We start from the raw sequence: 22,911 nt of genomic DNA, 5'->3' as shown, positions 1-22,911 counted from the left end.
ATTAACCAGAGGACTCACTGTGAGTATATTAACCAGAGGACTCACTGTGAGTATAGTCAGTATATTAACCAGAGGACTCACTGTGAGTGTAGTTACAGTGTATTAACCAGAGGACTCACTGTGAGTGTAGTTACAGTATATTAACCAGAGGACTCACTGTGAGTGTAGTTACAGTATATTAACCAGAGGACTCACTGTGAGTATAGTCACAGTATATTAACCAGAGGACTCACTGTGAGTATAGTTACAGTATATTAACCAGAGGACTCACTGTGAGTATATTAAGCAGAGGACTCACTGTGAGTATAGTCACAGTGTATTAAGCAGAGGACTCACTGTGAGTATAGTCACAGTGTATTAACCAGAGGACTCACTGTGATTATAGTTTGTGTATTAACCAGAGGACTCACTGTGAGTATAGTTACAGTATATTAACCAGAGGACTCACTGTGAGTATATTAACCAGAGGACTCACTGTGAGTATATTAACCAGAGGACTCACTGTGAGTATAGTCACAGTGTATTAACCAGAGGACTCACTGTGATTATAGTTAGTGTATTAACCAGAGGACTCACTGTGAGTATAGTTACAGTATATTAACCAGAGGACTCACTGTGAGTATATTAACCAGAGGACTCACTGTGAGTATATTAACCAGAGGACTCACTGTGAGTGTATTAACCAGAGGACTCACTGTGAGTGTATTAACCAGAGGACTCACTGTGAGTGTATTAACCAGAGGACTCACTGTGAGTGTAGTTACAGTATATTAACCAGAGGACTCACTGTGAGTGTATTAACCAGAGGACTCACTGTGAGTATATTAACCAGAGGACTCACTGTGAGTGTAGTTACAGTATATTAACCAGAGGACTCACTGTGAGTGTAGTCACAGTATATTAACCAGAGGACTCACTGTGAGTATAGTTACAGTATATTAACCAGAGGACTCACTGTGAGTATATTAACCAGAGGACTCACTGTGAGTATATTAACCAGAGGACTCACTGTGAGTGTAGTTACAGTATATTAACCAGAGGACTCACTGTGAGTGTAGTTACAGTATATTAACCAGAGGACTCACTGTGAGTGTATTAACCAGAGGACTCACTGTGAGTATTTTAACCAGAGGACTCTGTGAGTGTAGTTACAGTATATTAACCAGAGGACTCACTGTGAGAATATTAACCAGAGGACTCACTGTGAGTGTAGTTACAGTATATTAACCAGAGGACTCACTGTGAGTATATTAACCAGAGGACTCACTGTGAGTGTAGTTACAGTATATTAACCAGAGGACTCACTGTGAGTATAGTTACAGTATATTAACCAGAGGACTCACTGTGAGTATAGTCACAGTATATTAACCAGAGGACTCACTGTGAGTATATTAACTAGAGGTCTCACTGTGAGTATAGTCACAGTATATTAACCAGAGGACTCACTGTGAGTATAGTCACAGTATATTAACCAGAGGACTCACTGTGAGTGTAGTTACAGTATATTAACCAGAGGACTCACTGTGAGTGTAGTTACAGTATATTAACCAGAGGACTCACTGTGAGTGTAGTTACAGTATATTAACCAGAGGACTCACTGTGAGTGTATTAACCAGAGGACTCACTGTGAGTATATTAACCAGAGGACTCACTGTGAGTGTAGTTACAGTATATTAACCAGAGGACTCACTGTGAGTATAGTCACAGTATATTAACCAGAGGACTCACTGTGAGTATATTAACCAGAGGACTCACTGTGAGTGTAGTTACAGTATATTAACCAGAGGACTCACTGTGAGTATAGTTACAGTATATTAACCAGAGGACTCACTGTGAGTATATTAACCAGAGGACTCACTGTGAGTGTAGTTACAGTATATTAACCAGAGGACTCACTGTGAGTATAGTTACAGTATATTAACCAGAGGACTCACTGTGAGTATAGTCACAGTATATTAACCAGAGGACTCACTGTGAGTATATTAACCAGAGGACTCACTGTGAGTATAGTCACAGTATATTAACCAGAGGACTCACTGTGAGTATAGTTACAGTATATTAACCAGAGGACTCACTGTGAGTATATTAACCAGAGGACTCACTGTGAGTATAGTCAGTATATTAACCAGAGGACTCACTGTGAGTGTAGTTACAGTGTATTAACCAGAGGACTCACTGTGAGTGTAGTTACAGTATATTAACCAGAGGACTCACTGTGAGTGTAGTTACAGTATATTAACCAGAGGACTCACTGTGAGTATAGTCACAGTATATTTACCAGAGGACTCACTGTGAGTATATTAAGCAGAGGACTCACTGTGAGTATAGTCACAGTGTATTAAGCAGAGGACTCACTGTGAGTATAGTCACAGTGTATTAACCAGAGGACTCACTGTGATTATAGTTAGTGTATTAACCAGAGGACTCACTGTGAGTATAGTTACAGTATATTAACCAGAGGACTCACTGTGAGTATATTAACCAGAGGACTCACTGTGAGTATATTAACCAGAGGACTCACTGTGAGTATAGTCACAGTGTATTAACCAGAGGACTCACTGTGATTATAGTTAGTGTATTAACCAGAGGACTCACTGTGAGTATAGTTACAGTATATTAACCAGAGGACTCACTGTGAGTATATTAACCAGAGGACTCACTGTGAGTATATTAACCAGAGGACTCACTGTGAGTGTATTAACCAGAGGACTCACTGTGAGTGTATTAACCAGAGGACTCACTGTGAGTGTATTAACCAGAGGACTCACTGTGAGTGTAGTTACAGTATATTAACCAGAGGACTCACTGTGAGTGTATTAACCAGAGGACTCACTGTGAGTATATTAACCAGAGGACTCACTGTGAGTGTAGTTACAGTATATTAACCAGAGGACTCACTGTGAGTGTAGTCACAGTATATTAACCAGAGGACTCACTGTGAGTATAGTTACAGTATATTAACCAGAGGACTCACTGTGAGTATATTAACCAGAGGACTCACTGTGAGTATATTAACCAGAGGACTCACTGTGAGTGTAGTTACAGTATATTAACCAGAGGACTCACTGTGAGTGTAGTTACAGTATATTAACCAGAGGACTCACTGTGAGTGTATTAACCAGATGACTCACTGTGAGTATTTTAACCAGAGGACTCACTGTGAGTGTAGTTACAGTATATTAACCAGAGGACTCACTGTGAGAATATTAACCAGAGGACTCACTGTGAGTGTAGTTACAGTATATTAACCAGAGGACTCACTGTGAGTATATTAACCAGAGGACTCACTGTGAGTGTAGTTACAGTATATTAACCAGAGGACTCACTGTGAGTATAGTTACAGTATATTAACCAGAGGACTCACTGTGAGTATAGTCACAGTATATTAACCAGAGGACTCACTGTGAGTATATTAACCAGAGGTCTCACTGTGAGTATAGTCACAGTATATTAACCAGAGGACTCACTGTGAGTATAGTCACAGTATATTAACCAGAGGACTCACTGTGAGTATATTAACCAGAGGACTCACTGTGAGTATAGTCAGTATATTAACCAGAGGACTCACTGTGAGTGTAGTTACAGTATATTAACCAGAGGACTCACTGTGAGTATAGTCACAGTATATTAACCAGAGGACTCACTGTGAGTGTAGTTACAGTGTATTAACCAGAGGACTCACTGTGAGTTTAGTTACAGTATATTAACCAGAGGACTCACTGTGAGTATAGTTACAGTATATTAACCAGAGGACTCACTGTGAGTATAGTCACAGTATATTAACCAGAGGACTCACTGTGAGTATATTAACCAGAGGTCTCACTGTGCGTATAGTCACAGTATATTAACCAGAGGACTCACTGTGAGTGTAGTTACAGTATATTAACCAGAGGACTCACTGTGAGTATATTAAGCAGAGGACTCACTGTGAGTATAGTCACAGTGTATTAAGCAGAGGACTCACTGTGAGTATAGTCACAGTGTATTAACCAGAGGACTCACTGTGATTATAGTTAGTGTATTAACCAGAGGACTCACTGTGAGTATAGTCACAGTATATTAACCAGAGGACTCACTGTGAGTATAGTTACAGTATATTAACCAGAGGACTCACTGTGAGTATAGTTACAGTATATTAACCAGAGGACTCACTGTGAGTATAGTTACAGTATATTAACCAGAGGACTCACTGTGAGTGTAGTTACAGTATATTAACCAGAGGACTCACTGTGAGTATAGTTACAGTATATTAACCAGAGGACTCACTGTGAGTATAGTTACAGTATATTAACCAGAGGACTCACTGTGAGTATAGTTACAGTATATTAACCAGAGGACTCACTGTGAGTGTAGTTACAGTATATTAACTAGAGGACTCACTGTGAGTATAGTTACAGTATATTAACCAGAGGACTCACTGTGAGTGTATTAACCAGAGGACTCACTGTGAGTGTATTAACCAGAGGACTCACTGTGAGTATATTAACCAGAGGACTCACTGTGAGTATATTCACCAGAGGACTCACTGTGAGTATAGTCACAGTATATTAACCAGAGGACTCACTGTGAGTATAGTCACAGTGCATTAAGCAGAGGACTCACTGTGAGTATAGTCACAGTATATTAACCAGAGGACTCACTGTGAGTATAGTTACAGTATATTAACCAGAGGACTCACTGTGAGTATAGTTACAGTATATTAACCAGAGGACTCACTGTGAGTATAGTCACAGTATATTAACCAGAGGACTCACTGTGAGTATAGTCACAGTATATTAACCAGAGGACTCACTGTGAGTATAGTCACAGTGCATTAAGCAGAGGACTCACTGTGAGTGTAGTTACAGTATATTCACCATAGGACTCACTGTGAGTATAGTTACAGTATATTAACCAGAGGACTCACTGTGAGTATAGTCACAGTATATTAACCAGAGGACTCACTGTGAGTATAGTTACAGTATATTAACCAGAGGACTCACTGTGAGTATAGTCACAGTATATTAACCAGAGGACTCACTGTGAGTATAGTTACAGTATATTAACCAGAGGACTCACTGTGAGTAGTAGTTACAGAAGTAGTTACAGAAGTCATCAGAGGTGGTCTACAGTATGTTGTCCAGGGGTCAGATGAGGTCGGTGGAGACAGCAGTGAATCAACCGACATCATGACACCTCCACCACTTCTCTCTCCCCTCTTACTCTCTCTCACTCTCGCCTCTCTCTCCTCTCACTCTCTCTCTCACTCTCTCTCTCACTCTCTCTCCTCTCTCTCTCACTCTCTCCACTCTCTCTCCTCTCTTTCCACTCTCTCTCCACTCTCTCTCCTCTCACTCTCCACTCTCTCTCCTCTCCCTCTCTCCCTCTCTCCCTCTCACTCTCTCACTCTCTCTCCCCTCTCACTCTCTCACTCTCTCACTCTCTCACTCTCTCTCCACTCTCTCCTCTCTCTCCTTTCCTCTCGCTCCTCTCTCTCCTCTCCTCTCTCGCTCTCTCTCTCCTTTCCTCTCGCTCCTCTCTCTCCTCTCCTCTCTCCCCTCTCACTCTCTCACTCTTTCCTCTCTCCCTCTCACTCTCTCACTCTATCCTCTCTCTCCCTTCTCACTCTCTCTCCTCTCTCACTTTCTCACTCTCTCTCCCCTCTCACTCTCTCACTCTCTCTCCCTCTCTCACTCCTCTCTCTCCTCTCTCCTCTCTCTCTCCTCTCTCTCTCCTCTCTCTCTCCTCTCTCCTCCCACTCTCTCTCTCTCTCTCTACTCTCTCACTCTCTCTCTACTCTCTCTCCTCTCACACTCTCTCTCTACTCTCTCACTCTCTCTCCTCTCTCTCTCACTCTCTCTCCTCTCTCTCTCCTCTCTCTCTCCTCTCTCTCCCTCTCTCTCTCTCTCTCTCTCTCTCTCCTCTCTCCTCTCTCTCTCTCTCCCCTCTCTCTCTCTACTCTCTCTACTCTCTCTCCTCTCTTTCCTCTCTCTCCTCTCTCTCCTCTCTCTATCACTCTCTCCCCTCTCACTCTCTCACTCTCTCACTCTCTCACTCTCTGTCCTCTCACTCTCTCACTCTCTGTCCTCTCTCATCTCTCTTTCTTCTCTCTCTCTTCTCTCTTCTCTCTCTTTCTTCTCTCTGTCCTCTCTCTCTCAGTCATACCTGAATGAGTTTGCCTTCAACAACACAGTGTATTCAGATCTCTGGGATCATCTTCAGAAAGTAAGTCCTATTTTCTACCATTTATACAGTATGATAAATAGACCTCTATACTCTCTCTATGATCTGTCTACCATCTCTATGATCTCCCTCTCTCCTCTCTGGGATCATCTTCACCATGGATACAGTATGATAAATAGTCCTCTATATTCTCTCTATGATCTGTCTCTCTATCTCATTTTCAATCTACAATTAGCTTTCTACTAAAATGAGTATTAAATATAATCGGGTATTGTGTGGAAAACCCCCGTGGTTGAAATCTGTCTTGAACGACCCTAGAGATGGTGCCGTTGTACTCACTATCATTAAATCTGTCTTGAACGACCCTAGAGATGGTGCCGTTGCACTCTCTATCATTAAATCTGTCTTGAATGACCCTAGAGATGGTGCCGTTGTACTCTCCTTCAATAAATCTGTCTTGAACGACCCTAGAGATGGTGCCGTTGTACTCTCTATCATTAAATCTGTCTTGAACGACCCTAGAGATGGTGCTGTTGTACTCTCTATAATTAAATCTGTCTTGAACGACCCTAGAGATGGTGCCGTTGTACTCTCCTTCATTAAATCTGTCTTCAGCGACCCTAGAGATGGTGCCGTTGTACTCTCCTTCATTAAATCTGTCTTCAACGACCCTAGAGATGGTGCCTTTGTACTCTCTATCATTAAATCTGTTCTGAACAGTAGCGTGTCGTGGTTCTGGGGCCTGGGACTTCAGTGAATTCCTACACAGTCCCACCCGAATTAATCCACCTCTTATTACCGTCATTATGATGCCATGGCTCTAGACACGATACATTTAGACAGAAACGCAGTATAACCAGGCGTTGCGTCACCTTGAAATTGAAATTTGTATTCAGAGAATTGCAGGGGAAGAGTACAATACCTTTTCATTGTGCAGCTTCGTTCCCCTGCGTGCTTGTTCATTGAGCTGTAGATCCACTCGGGTGTCCCCAAACGTTTTCAAAAGCACCATTGTTTGTAGGTGCCCAGCAGGTACTTTGGTGTCTCGTTGCTGCCTTGGTTAGACAACTCAGGTTTGCAAAGCCAGTGTGGCTCCAAACACCAAATCGATCACTTGCAAATAATAGGCATTCCCAGCAGTACAGTTTGCAGTGCTTCTCGGAGCCTGTCTTTGTAGCATCGGCTTTGTAGCGTCGGCGTCTACCTCTCCTGACAATGTCTAACTTTTCTTGAAAAGTTTGTCTTGAGAATGGCGTTATAATTATATCCTCGACCAAATCGATATCTTCTCCTTCCGCCATTGTGGGTTGAAAAAACAGTTTAGTAGTATGCGAATTAATTCGTTGATCAATCGTTGATCAATTTCAGTTTCCTAGTATCCTAGTTGGTAATCCAATCAAAAGACGTGCAGGCACTACGCCTGCTAGCTGGCTCCTGTGTAACACTGGAGCCAGCCAGCAGGCGTACAATAGCCAACTCTAAATCTGATAGGTTGACACTAAATTTTAATTTCCATTCACTTTAAGCTACAAGCGCCCGCACTGTTGATTCTGAAGTTCTGAGGGCAGATTTTAGACCACTGGCAACACATGATGGCTGAATATGATTGGATAAAATATCCAACATCAAGACCAGCCCTCCAAATCTCAACCTGGGGCTGGAAGCAGTGCAACCAAGAGGAACGCTATGAAATGAAGAGTGTAACTCTTACTCTGGGGAATAATTTAATACATATTTGTGGGAAAATATATTTTAAAAATATATATATTCTGATGATGTTTAGGCCAGCAGAGAAGGCCTTGCTGGGCCTGACGGCCCACCACTGGTTCTGAACGACCCTAGAGATGGTGCCGTTGTACTCTCCTTCATTAAATCTGTATTGAACGGCCCTAGAGATGGTGCCGTTGTACTCTCTATCATTAAATCTGTATTGAACGGCCCTAGAGATGGTGCCGTTGTACTCTCTATCATTAAATCTGTCTTGAACGACCCTAGAGATGGTGCTGTTGTACCCACTATCATTAAATCTGTATTGAACAACCCTAGAGATGGTGCCGTTGTACTCTCCTTCATTAAATCTGTCTTAAACAACCCTAGAGATGGTGCCGTTGTACTCTCTATCATTAAATCTGTCTTGAACGACCCTAGAGATGGTGCCGTTGTACTCACTATCATTAAATCTGTCTTGAACGACCCTAGAGATGGTGCCGTTGTACTCTCTATCATTAAATCTGTCTTAAACGACCCTAGAGATGGTGCCGTTGTACTCTCTATCATTAAATCTGTCTTGAACGACCCTAGAGATGGTGCCGTTGTAATCTCTATCATTAATGTGTTGTTATGTGTTCCATCCTCTGAAAGGCAGTCCTCACCACTCCAGGGATGAGTCTACCTCACACAGTGCATGACATCATGAACCGCTGGATCCTTCAGATGGGCTTCCCAGTGGTTACCATAGATACGGCCACGGGACACATTACCCAGAAGCACTTCCTCCTGGACCCTGACTCTGTAGTGGACAGACCCTCTCCATACAAGTAAATATTCTTCTTGAGCTCAGTTCTGTGATGCTGTTTTACCATAGACCAGGGGTTGCAGGTAGCATAGAGGTTAAGAGCGTTGGGCCAGTTGCTGTTTGTAATCCCCGAGCCGTTCTGCCCAGTTAACCCCCAACGACAAGGCAGTTGACCCCCAACGACAAGGCAGTTGACCCCCAACGACAAGGCAGTTGACCCCCAACGACAAGGCAGTTGACCCCCAGCGACAAGGCTGTTGACCCCCAGCGACAAGGCTGTTGACCCCCAGCGACAAGGCAGTTGACCCCCAGCGGCAAGGCAGGCAGTTGACCCCCAGCGGCAAGGCAGGCAGTTGACCCCCAGCGGCAAGGCAGGCAGTTGACCCCCAGCGGCAAGGCAGGCAGTTGACCCCCAGCGGCAAGGCAGGCAGTTGACCCCCAGCGGCAAGGCAGGCAGTTGACCCCCAGCGGCAAGGCAGGCAGTTGACCCCAGCGGCAAGGCAGGCAGTTGACCCCCAGCGGCAAGGCAGGCAGTTGACCCCCAGCGGCAAGGCAGGCAGTTGACCCCCAGCGGCAAGGCAGGCAGTTGACCCCCGGCAAGGCAGGCAGTTGACCCCCTGCGGCAAGGCAGGCAGTTGACCCCTGCGGCAAGGCAGGCAGTTGACCCCTGCGGCAAGGCAGGCAGTTGACCCCCTGCATCAAATCAAATGTATTTATATAGCCCTCCGTACATCGGCTGATATCTCAAAGTGCTGTACAGAAACTCAGCCTAAAACACCAAACAGCAAGCAATGCAGGTGTAGAAGCACGGTGGCTAGGAAAAACTCCCTAGAAAGACCAAAACCTAGGAAGAAACCTAGAGAGGAACCAGGCTATGTGGGGTGGCCAGTCCTCTTCTGGCTGTGCCGGGTGGAGATTATAACAGAACATGGCCAAGATGTTCAAATGTTCATAAATGAACAGCATGGTCAAATAATAATAATCACAGGCAGAACAGTTGAAACTGGAGCAGCAGCACGGCCAGGTGGACTGGGGACAGCAAGGAGTCATCATGTCAGGTAGTCCTGAGGCATGGTCCTAGGGCTCAGGTCCTCCGAGAGAGAGAAAGATAGAGAGAATTAGAGAGAGCATACTTAAATTCACACAGGACACCGGATAGGACAGGAGAAGTACTCCAGATATAACAACTGACCCTAGCCCCCCGACACATAAACTACTGCAGTATAAATACTGGAGGCTGAGACAGGAGGGGTCAGGAGACACTGTGGCCCCATCCGATGACACCCCCGGACAGGGCCAAACAGGAAGGATATAAACCCACCCACTTTGCCAAAGCACAGCAGGGCAGTTAGTTAACCCCCAACAACAAGGCAGTTAGTTAACCCCCAACAGCAAGGCAGTTAACCCTCAACAACAAGGCAGTTAGTTAACCCCCAACAGCCTGGGGTTAAGGAGGGGTTAGTACATACTGGGGTTAAGGACGGGTTAGTAGAGCCTGGGGTTAAGGACAGGTTAGTACAGCCTGGGGTTAGTACAGCCTGGGGTTAAGGAGGGGTTAGTAAAGTCTGGGGTTAAGGAGGGGTTAGTACAGCCTGGGGTTAAGGACAGGTTAGTACAGCCTGGGGTTAGTACAGCCTGGGGTTAGTACAGTATGGGGCTAAGGAGGGGTTAGTAGAGCCTGGGGTTAAGGACAGGTTAGTACAGCCTGGGGTTAGTACAGCCTGGGGTTAGTATAGCCTGGGGTTCAGGAGGGGTTAGTATAGTCTAGGGTTAAGGAGGGGTTAGTAAAGTCTGGGGTTAAGGAGGGGTTAGTAGAGCCTGGGGTTAAGGACAGGTTAGTACAGCCTGGGGTTAGTACAGCCTGGGGTTAGTACAGTATGGGGCTAAGGAGGGGTTAGTAGAGCCTGGGGTTAAGGACAGGTTAGTACAGCCTGGGGTTAGTACAGCCTGGGGTTAGTATAGTCTGGGGTTAAGGAGGGGTTAGTATAGTCTGGGGTTAAGGAGGGGTTAGTACAGTCTGGGGTTAAGGAGGGGTTAGTACAGTCTGGGGTTAAGGAGGGGTTAGTATAGTCTGGGGTTGAGGAGGGGTTAGTATAGTCTGGGGTTAAGGAGGGGTTATTATAGTCTGGGGTTAAGGAGGGGTTAGTACAGTCTGGAGTTAAGGAGGGGTTAGTACAGTCTGGGGTTAAGGAGGGGTTAGTACAGTCTGGGGTTAAGGAGGGGTTAGTACAGTCTGGGGTTAAGGAGGGGTTAGTATAGTCTGGGCTTAAGGAGGGGTTAGTATAGTCTGGGGTTAAGGAGGGGTTAGTACAGCCTGGGGTTAGTACAGTCTGGAGTTGAGGAGGGGTTAGTACAGTCTGGGGTTGAGGAGGGGTTAGTACAGCCTGGGGTTAAGGAGGGTTAGTATAGTCTGGGTTTAGTACAGCCTGGGGTTAGTACAGTATGGGGCTAAGGAGGGGTTAGTACAGCCTGGGGTTAAGGAGGGGTTAGTATAGTCTGGGGTTAAGGAGGGGTTAGTATAGTCTGGGGTTAAGGAGGGGTTAGTAAAGTCTGGGGTTAAGGAGGGGTTAGTATAGTCTGGGGTTAAGGGAGGGGTTAGTATAGTCTGGGGTTAGTACAGTTTGGGGTTAAGGAGGGTTAGTATAGTCTGGGGTTAAGGAGGGTTAGTATAGTCTGGGGTTAAGGAGGGGTTATTATAGTCTGGGGTTAAGGAGGGGTTAGTATAGTCTGGGGTTGAGGAGGGGTTAGTATAGTCTGGGGTTAAGGAGGGGTTAGTACAGTCTGGGGTTGAGGAGGGGTTAGTATAGTCTGGGGTTAAGGAGGGGTTAGTACAGCCTGGGGTTAAGGAGGGGTTAGTATAGTCTGGGGTTAAGGAGGGGTTAGTACAGTCTGGGGTTAAGGAGGGGTTAGTACATCCTGGGGTTAAGGAGGGGTTAGTATAGTCTGGGGTTAGTATAGTCTGGGGTTGAGGAGGGGTTAGTACAGCCTGGGGTTAAGGAGGGGTTAGTATAGTCTGGGGTTAAGGAGGGGTTAGTACAGTCTGGGGTTAAGGAGGGGTTAGTATAGTCTGGGGTTAGTACAGTTTGGGGTTAAGGAGGGGTTAGTACAGCCTGGGATTAAGGAGGGGTTAGTATAGTCTGGGGTTAGTACAGTTTGGGGTTAAGGAGGGGTTAGTATAGTCTGGGGTTAAGGAGGAGTTAGTACAGCCTGGGATTAAGGAGGGGTTAGTATAGTCTGGGGTTAGTACAGTTTGGGGTTAAGGAGGGGTTAGTACAGTCTGGGGTTAAGGAGGGGTTAGTACAGTCTGGGGTTAAGGAGGGGTTAGTATAGTCTGGGGTTAAGGAGGGGTTAGTACAGTCTGGGGTTAAGGAGGGGTTAGTATAGTCTGGGGGTTAAGGAGGGGTTAGTATAGTCTGGGGTTAAGGAGGGGTTAGTACAGTCTGGGGTTGAGGAGGGGTTAGTATAGTCTGGGGTTAAGGAGGGGTTAGTACAGTCTGGGGTTAAGGAGGGGTTAGTATAGTCTGGGGTTAAGGAGGGGTTAGTACAGTCTGGGGTTTAAGGAGGGGTTAGTACAGCCTGGGGTTAGTACAGCCTGGGGTTAAGGAGGGGTTAGTACAGCCTGGGGTTAAGGAGGGGTTAGTACAGCCTGGGGTTAAGGAGGGGTTAGTACAGTCTGGTGTTTAAGGAGGGGTTAGTACAGCCTGGGGTTAGTACAGCCTGGGGTTAAGGAGGGGTTAGTATAGTCTGGGGTTCAGGAGGGGTTAGTATAGTCTGGGGTTAAGGAGGGGTTAGTACAGTCTGGGGTTCAGGAGGGGTTAGTATAGTCTGGGGTTAAGGAGGGGTTAGTACAGTCTGGGGTTTAAGGAGGGGTTAGTACAGCCTGGGGTTAGTACAGCCTGGGGTTAAGGAGGGGTTAGTACAGCCTGGGGTTAAGGAGGGGTTAGTACAGCCTGGGGTTAAGGAGGGGTTAGTTCAACCTGTGTGAATGAGGGGTTAGTACAGCCTGGTGTTAGTACAGTCTGGGGTTGAGGAGGGGTTAGTATAGTCTGGGGTTAAGGAGGGTTCGTATAGTCTGGGGTTAGTACTACCTGGGGTTAAGGAGGGGTTAGTTCAACCTGTGTGAATGAGGGGTTAGTACAGCCTGGTGTTAAGGAGGGGGGTTCGTTCAGCTTGGGTCATGATCATTCAACAATAAGGTCATGATGATAAACCCCAAATCATCTTTAATTCAGTCACCTGACCATCCTGTTCCCATGTCTTTTTAGTTACACCTGGTTGGTCCCCATCAAATGGATGAAGGGAGGAGTTGAGAGAGAGCAACACTGGCTTCTTCAGGAAACAGGTATTTCTAATGCGAGTGTTTGTGTCAAATGAAGCCCAGCATGGGTATAAGTGGAGATGTCCCTGGACTAATGTACAGTTCCATGGCTATGAGTGGAGATGTCCCTGGACTAATGTACAGGTCCATGGGTATCAGTGGAGATGTCCCTGGACTAATTACTAATGAAAAGGCTCATGGGTATCAGTGGAGATGTCCCTGGACTAATGGACAGGCCCATGGGTATCAGTGGAGATGTCCCTGGACTAATGAACAGGTCCATGGGTATCAGTGGAGATGTCCCTGGACTAATTACTAATGAAAAGGCTCATGGGTATCAGTGGAGATGTCCCTGGACTAATGGACAGGCCCATGGGTATCAGTGGAGATGTCCCTGGACTAATGTACAGTTCCATGGCTATGAGTGGAGATGTCCCTGGACTAATGTACAGGTCCATGGGTATCAGTGGAGATGTCCCTGGACTAATTACTAATGAAAAGGCTCATGGGTATCAGTGGAGATGTCCCTGGACTAATGAACAGGTCCATGGGTATCAGTGGAGATGTCCCTGGACTAATTACTAATGAAAAGGCTCATGGGTATCAGTGGAGATGTCCCTGGACTAATGACTAATGAACAGGTCCATGGGTATCAGTGGAGATGTCCCTGGACTAATGGACAGGTCCATGGGTATCAGTGGAGATGTCCCTGGACTAATGGACAGGTCCATGGGTATCAGTGGAGATGTCCCTGGACTAATGACTAATGAACAGGCCCATGGGTATCAGTGGAGATTTCCCTGGACTAATGACTAATGGACAGGTCCATGGGTATCAGTGGAGATGTCCCTGGACTAATGAACAGGCCCATGGGTATCAGTGGAGATGTCCCTGGACTAATGAACAGGTCCATGGGTATCAGTGGAGATGTCCCTGGACTAATGAACAGGCCCATGGGTATCAGTGGAGATGTCCCTGGACTAATGTACAGGTCCATGGGTATCAGTGGAGATGTCCCTGGACTAATGGACAGGTCCATGGGTATCAGTGGAGATGTCCCTGGACTAATGGACAGGTCCATGGGTATCAGTGGAGATGTCCCTGGACTAATGGACAGGCCCATGGGTATCAGTGGAGATGTCCCTGGACTAATGAACAGGCCCATGGGTATCAGTGGAGATGTCCCTGGACTAATGAACAGGCCCATGGGTATCAGTGGAGATGTCCCTGGACTAATGACTAATGAACAGGTCCATGGGTATCAGTGGAGATGTCCCTGGACTAATGACTAATGAACAGGTCCATGGGTATCAGTGGAGATGTCCCTGGACTAATGACTAATGAACAGGTCCATGGGTATCAGTGGAGATGTCCCTGGACTAATGACTAATGGACAGGTCCATGGTTATCAGTGGAGATGTCCCTGGACTAATGGACAGGTCCATGGGTATCAGTGGAGATGTCCCTGGACTAATGGACAGGTCCATGGGTATCAGTGGAGATGTCCCTGGACTAATGGACAGGTCCATGGGTATCAGTGGAGATGTCCCTGGACTAATGGACAGGTCCATGGGTATCAGTGGAGATGTCCCTGGACTAATGGACATGGCCAGGTCATGTTATTGTTCATCGTAACAGGAAGTTCTGTGTTGAATCCTAACTTGAGACCAAGGTTGCAAAATTATGGTAACTTTCCCAAAAAGTCCCTGAGTTCTAATGGAATTACTTGGGAATTAGCGGGAAGTCAGGGAATCCTCTAACCAGGATATTCTGGAAAACCAGTGAATTTTGTAAAATCTGGCAGAAAGTTGCCTTTCTGTGACCAGTGTGTTGCTTTCCTTCAACAGACAGACACCCCCCCATGACGACAGCAGGATCTGAGTGGGTTCTGGCCAACCTCAATGTGTCTGGCTATTACAGGGTTAACTACGACATGGACAACTGGGAACGACTCCTCAACCAGCTCACCACAGACCACACGGTCAGTATACGTTATTAATCCAATCTTATGTGGATATTACCTATCAGAGTATGATTCCATATGACGCAATGTAACATCAGAACTTCTGTGTGCAGGTCATTCCTTTAATTAACAGAGCTCAAATAGTGGATGATGCCTTCAATCTGGCCAGGTAAAGCTCTTTCTTACTCCCCCACCTACTGTATTTCCTGGTGAACTGTGTGGAAGCTGGGAGCTGATGTGGTTGTGCTGTCATATTGTTGTGTGTTTCCAGGGCCAAGGTGATCAACACGACATTAGCTCTGAGGACCACCAGGTAACTAGAGTAATATATTCTACTATACAGATTATATATTACCAGGTACCTGTCTCAGGAGAGAGACTCCGCCCCCTGGGAGTCAGTTCTTATATTATATATTACCAGGTACCTGTCTCAGGAGAGAGACTACATCCCCTGGGAGTCAGTTCTTATATTATATATTACCAGGTACCTGTCTCAGGAGAGACACTACATCCCCTGGGAGTCAGTTCTTATATTACCAGGTACCTGTCTCAGGAGAGAGACTACATCCCCTGGGAGTCAGTTCTTATATTATATATTATATATTACCAGGTACCTGTCTCAGGAGAGAGACTACATCCCCTGGGAGTCAGTTCTTATATTATATATTACCAGGTACCTGTCTCAGGAGAGAGACTCCATCCCCTGGGAGTCAGTTCTTATATTATATATTATATATTACCAGGTACCTGTCTCAGGAGAGACTACATCCCCTGGGAGTCAGTTCTTATATTATATATTACCAGGTACCTGTCTCAGGAGAGAGACTACATCCCCTGGGAGTCAGTTCTTATATTATATATTATATATTACCAGGTACCTGTCTCAGGAGAGACTACATCCCCTGGGAGTCAGTTCTTATATTATATATTACCAGGTACCTGTCTCAGGAGAGAGACTCCATCCCTGGGAGTCAGTTCTTATATTATATATTATATATTACCAGGTACCTGTCTCAGGAGAGAGACTACATCCCCTGGGAGTCAGTTCTTATATTATATATTACCAGGTACCTGTCTCAGGAGAGAGACTCCATCCCCTGGGAGTCAGTTCTTATATTATATATTATATATTACCAGGTACCTGTCTCAGGAGAGAGACACCATCCCCTGGGAGTCAGTTCTTATATTATATATTATATATTACCAGGTACCTGTCTCAGGAGAGAGACTCCATCCCCTGGGAGTCAGTTCTTATATTATATATTATATATTACCAGGTACCTGTCTCAGGAGAGAGACTACATCCCCTGGGAGTCAGTTCTTATATTATATATTACCAGGTACCTGTCTCAGGAGAGAGACTCCATCCCCTGGGAGTCAGTTCTTATATTATATATTATATATTACCAGGTACCTGTCTCAGGAGAGAGACTCCATCCCCTGGGAGTCAGTTCTTATATTATATATTATATATTACCAGGTACCTGTCTCAGGAGAGAGACTGCATCCCCTGGGAGTCAGTTCTTATATTATATATTATATATTACCAGGTACCTGTCTCAGGAGAGAGACTCCATCCCCTGGGAGTCAGTTCTTATATTATATATTACCAGGTACCTGTCTCAGGAGAGAGACTACATCCCCTGGGAGTCAGTTCTTATATTATATATTATATATTACCAGGTACCTGTCTCAGGAGAGAGACTCCATCCCCTGGGAGTCAGTTCTTATATTATATATTACCAGGTACCTGTCTCAGGAGAGACTCCATCCCCTGGGAGTCAGTTCTTATATTATATATTACCAGGTACCTGTCTCAGGAGAGACTCCATCCCCTGGGAGTCAGTTCTTATATTATATATTATATATTACCAGGTACCTGTCTCAGGAGAGACTCCATCCCCTGGGAGTCAGTTCTTATATTATATATTATATATTACCAGGTACCTGTCTCAGGAGAGACTACATCCCCTGGGAGTCAGTTCTTATATTATATATTATATATTACCAGGTACCTGTCTCAGGAGAGAGACTCCATCCCCTGGGAGTCAGTTCTTATATTATATATTACCAGGTACCTGTCTCAGGAGAGAGACTCCATCCCCTGGGAGTCAGTTCTTATATTATATATTATATATTACCAGGTACCTGTCTCAGGAGAGAGACTCCATCCCCTGGGAGTCAGTTCTTATATTATATATTATATATTACCAGGTACCTGTCTCAGGAGAGAGACTCCATCCCCTGGGAGTCAGTTCTTAAATTATATATTATATATTACCAGGTACCTGTCTCAGGAGAGAGACTACATCCCCTGGGAGTCAGTTCTTATATTATATATTATATATTACCAGGTACCTGTCTCAGGAGAGAGACCATCCCCTGGGAGTCAGTTCTTATATTATATATTACCAGGTACCTGTCTCAGGAGAGAGACTACATCCCCTGGGAGTCAGTTCTTATATTATATATTATATATTACCAGGTACCTGTCTCAGGAGAGAGACTCCATCCCCTGGGAGTCAGTTCTTATATTATATATTATATATTACCAGGTACCTGTCTCAGGAGAGAGACTCCATCCCCTGGGAGTCAGTTCTTAAATTATATATTATATATTACCAGGTACCTGTCTCAGGAGAGAGACTACATCCCCTGGGAGTCAGTTCTTATATTATATATTATATATTACCAGGTACCTGTCTCAGGAGAGAGACCATCCCCTGGGAGTCAGTTCTTATATTATATATTACCAGGTACCTGTCTCAGGAGAGAGACTACATCCCCTGGGAGTCAGTTCTTATATTATATATTATATATTACCAGGTACCTGTCTCAGGAGAGAGACTCCATCCCCTGGGAGTCAGTTCTTATATTATATATTATATATTACCAGGTACCTGTCTCAGGAGAGAGACTCCATCCCCTGGGAGTCAGTTCTTATATTATATATTACCAGGTACCTGTCTCAGGAGAGAGACAACATCCCCTGGGAGTCAGTTCTTATATTATATATTACCAGGTACCTGTCTCAGGAGAGAGACTCCATCCCCTGGGAGTCAGTTCTTATATTATATATTATATATTACCAGGTACCTGTCTCAGGAGAGAGACTCCATCCCCTGGGAGTCAGTTCTTATATTATATATTATATATTACCAGGTACCTGTCTCAGGAGAGAGACTCCATCCCCTGGGAGTCAGTTCTTATATTATATATTATATATTACCAGGTACCTGTCTCAGGAGAGAGACTCCATCCCCTGGGAGTCAGTTCTTATATTATATATTACCAGGTAGCTGTCTCAGGAGAGAGACTCCATCCCCTGGGAGTCAGTTCTTATATTATATATTATATATTACCAGGTACCTGTCTCAGGAGAGAGACACCATCCCCCTGGGAGTCAGTTCTTATATTATATATTATATATTACCAGGTACCTGTCTCAGGAGAGACACTCCATCCCCTGGGAGTCAGTTCTTATATTATATATTATATATTACCAGGTACCTGTCTCAGGAGAGAGACTACATCCCCTGGGAGTCAGTTCTTATATTATATATTACCAGGTACCTGTCTCAGGAGAGAGACTCCATCCCCTGGGAGTCAGTTCTTATATTATATATTATATATTACCAGGTACCTGTCTCAGGAGAGAGACTCCATCCCCTGGGAGTCATTTCTTATATTATATATTATATATTACCAGGTACCTGTCTCAGGAGAGAGACTGCATCCCCTGGGAGTCAGTTCTTATATTATATATTATATATTACCAGGTACCTGTCTCAGGAGAGAGACTACATCCCCTGGGAGTCAGTTCTTATATTATATATTATATATTACCAGGTACCTGTCTCAGGAGAGAGACTCCATCCCCTGGGAGTCAGTTCTTATATTATATATTACCAGGTACCTGTCTCAGGAGAGAGACTCCATCCCCTGGGAGTCAGTTCTTATATTATATATTACCAGGTACCTGTCTCAGGAGAGAGACTACATCCCCTGGGAGTCAGTTCTTATATTATATATTATATATTACCAGGTACCTGTCTCAGGAGAGAGACTACATCCCCTGGGAGTCAGTTCTTATATTATATATTATATATTACCAGGTACCTGTCTCAGGAGAGAGACTCCATCCCCTGGGAGTCAGTTCTTATATTATATATTACCAGGTACCTGTCTCAGGAGAGAGACTCCATCCCCTGGGAGTCAGTTCTTATATTATATATTATATATTACCAGGTACCTGTCTCAGGAGAGAGACTCCATCCCCTGGGAGTCAGTTCTTATATTATATATTATATATTACCAGGTACCTGTCTCAGGAGAGAGACTCCATCCCCTGGGAGTCAGTTCTTAAATTATATATTATATATTACCAGGTAACTGTCTCAGGAGAGAGACTACATCCCCTGGGAGTCAGTTCTTATATTATATATTATATATTACCAGGTACCTGTCTCAGGAGAGAGACTCCATCCCCTGGGAGTCAGTTCTTATATTATATATTATATATTACCAGGTACCTGTCTCAGGAGAGAGACTCCATCCCCTGGGAGTCAGTTCTTATATTATATATTACCAGGTACCTGTCTCAGGAGAGAGACAACATCCCCTGGGAGTCAGTTCTTATATTATATATTACCAGGTACCTGTCTCAGGAGAGAGACTCCATCCCTGGGAGTCAGTTCTTATATTATATATTATATATTACCAGGTACCTGTCTCAGGAGAGAGACTCCATCCCCTGGGAGTCAGTTCTTATATTATATATTATATATTACCAGGTACCTGTCTCAGGGGAGAGAGACTCCATCCCCTGGGAGTCAGTTCTTATATTATATATTATATATTACCAGGTACCTGTCTCAGGAGAGAGACTCCATCCCCTGGGAGTCAGTTCTTATATTATATATTACCAGGTAGCTGTCTCAGGAGAGAGACTCCATCCCCTGGGAGTCAGTTCTTATATTATATATTATATATTACCAGGTACCTGTCTCAGGAGAGAGACACCATCCCCTGGGAGTCAGTTCTTATATTATATATTATATATTACCAGGTACCTGTCTCAGGAGAGACACTCCATCCCCTGGGAGTCAGTTCTTATATTATATATTATATATTACCAGGTACCTGTCTCAGGAGAGAGACTACATCCCCTGGGAGTCAGTTCTTATATTATATATTACCAGGTACCTGTCTCAGGAGAGACTCCATCCCCTGGGAGTCAGTTCTTATATTATATATTATATATTACCAGGTACCTGTCTCAGGAGAGAGACTCCATCCCTGGGAGTCATTTCTTATATTATATATTATATATTACCAGGTACCTGTCTCAGGAGAGAGACTGCATCCCCTGGGAGTCAGTTCTTATATTATATATTATATATTACCAGGTACCTGTCTCAGGAGAGAGACTACATCCCTGGGAGTCAGTTCTTATATTATATATTATATATTACCAGGTACCTGTCTCAGGAGAGAGACTCCATCCCCTGGGAGTCAGTTCTTATATTATATATTACCAGGTACCTGTCTCAGGAGAGAGACTCCATCCCCTGGGAGTCAGTTCTTATATTATATATTACCAGGTACCTGTCTCAGGAGAGAGACTACATCCCCTGGGAGTCAGTTCTTATATTATATATTATATATTACCAGGTACCTGTCTCAGGAGAGAGACTACATCCCCTGGGAGTCAGTTCTTATATTATATATTATATATTACCAGGTACCTGTCTCAGGAGAGAGACTCCATCCCCTGGGAGTCAGTTCTTATATTATATATTACCAGGTACCTGTCTCAGGAGAGAGACTCCATCCCCTGGGAGTCAGTTCTTATATTATATATTATATATTACCAGGTACCTGTCTCAGGAGAGAGACTCCATCCCCTGGGAGTCAGTTCTTATATTATATATTATATATTACCAGGTACCTGTCTCAGGAGAGAGACTCCATCCCCTGGGAGTCAGTTCTTAAATTATATATTATATATTACCAGGTAACTGTCTCAGGAGAGAGACTACATCCCCTGGGAGTCAGTTCTTATATTATATATTATATATTACCAGGTACCTGTCTCAGGAGAGAGACTCCATCCCCTGGGAGTCAGTTCTTATATTATATATTACCAGGTACCTGTCTCAGGAGAGAGACTACATCCCCTGGGAGTCAGTTCTTATATTATATATTATATATTACCAGGTACCTGTCTCAGGAGAGAGACTCCATCCCCTGGGAGTCAGTTCTTATATTATATATTATATATTACCAGGTACCTGTCTCAGGAGAGAGACTCCATCCCCTGGGAGTCAGTTCTTAAATTATATATTATATATTACCAGGTACCTGTCTCAGGAGAGAGACTACATCCCCTGGGAGTCAGTTCTTATATTATATATTATATATTACCAGGTACCTGTCTCAGGAGAGAGACCATCCCCTGGGAGTCAGTTCTTATATTATATATTACCAGGTACCTGTCTCAGGAGAGAGACTACATCCCTGGGAGTCAGTTCTTATATTATATATTATATATTACCAGGTACCTGTCTCAGGAGAGAGACTCCATCCCCTGGGAGTCAGTTCTTATATTATATATTATATATTACCAGGTACCTGTCTCAGGAGAGAGACTCCATCCCCTGGGAGTCAGTTCTTATATTATATATTACCAGGTACCTGTCTCAGGAGAGAGACAACATCCCCTGGGAGTCAGTTCTTATATTATATATTACCAGGTACCTGTCTCAGGAGAGACTCCATCCCCTGGGAGTCAGTTCTTATATTATATATTATATATTACCAGGTACCTGTCTCAGGAGAGAGACTCCATCCCCTGGGAGTCAGTTCTTATATTATATATTATATATTACCAGGTACCTGTCTCAGGAGAGAGACTGCATCCCCTGGGAGTCAGTTCTTATATTATATATTATATATTACCAGGTACCTGTCTCAGGAGAGAGACTCCATCCCCTGGGAGTCAGTTCTTATATTATATATTACCAGGTAGCTGTCTCAGGAGAGAGACTCCATCCCCTGGGAGTCAGTTCTTATATTATATATTATATATTACCAGGTACCTGTCTCAGGAGAGAGACTACATCCCCTGGGAGTCAGTTCTTATATTATATATTATATTTTACCAGGTACCTGTCTCAGGAGAGAGACTACATCCCCTGGGAGTCAGTTCTTATATTATATATTATATTTTACCAGGTACCTGTCTCAGGAGAGAGACTACATCCCCTGGGAGTCAGTTCTTATATTATATATTATATTTTACCAGGTACCTGTCTCAGGAGAGACTACATCCCCTGAGAGTCAGTTCTTATATTATATATTATATATTACCAGGACCTGTCTCAGGAGAGAGACTGCATCCCCTGGGAGTCAGTTCTTATATTATATATTATATATTACCAGGTACCTGTCTCAGGAGAGAGACTCCATCCCCTGGGAGTCAGTTCTTATATTATATATTATATATTACCAGGTACCTGTCTCAGGAGAGAGACTCCATCCCCTGGAAGTCAGTTCTTATATTATATATTACCAGGTACCTGTCTCAGGAGAGAGACTACATCCCCTGGGAGTCAGTTCTTATATTATATATTACCAGGTACCTGTCTCAGGAGAGAGACTACATCCCCTGAGAGTCAGTTCTTATATTATATATTATATATTACCAGGTACCTGTCTCAGGAGAGAGACTCCATCCCCTGGGAGTCAGTTCTTATATTATATATTACCAGGTACCTGTCTCAGGAGAGAGACTCCATCCCCTGGGAGTCAGTTCTTATATTATATATTATATATTACCAGGTACCTGTCTCAGGAGAGAGACTACATCCCCTGGGAGTCAGTTCTTATATTATATATTACCAGGCACCTGTCTCAGGAGAGAGACTACATTCCCTGGGAGTCAGTTCTTAT

The 22,911-nt window shown here is 44.2% G+C and overlaps 1 pseudogene; it reads left to right on the top strand.

Annotated features, from left to right (window-relative positions):
• Positions 1 to 22,911, top strand: part of LOC135554294 (aminopeptidase N-like) — a 121,144-nt pseudogene that overhangs the window by 78,508 nt on the left and 19,725 nt on the right.

The sequence above is a fragment of the Oncorhynchus masou genome, chromosome 2 (genome assembly GCF_036934945.1).
Source record: "Oncorhynchus masou masou isolate Uvic2021 chromosome 2, UVic_Omas_1.1, whole genome shotgun sequence".
Classification (NCBI taxonomy): Eukaryota; Metazoa; Chordata; class Actinopteri; order Salmoniformes; family Salmonidae; genus Oncorhynchus; species Oncorhynchus masou.
The sequence above is the reverse complement of the archived record's forward strand: the minus strand, read 5'-3'. Positions and strand labels throughout refer to the sequence as shown.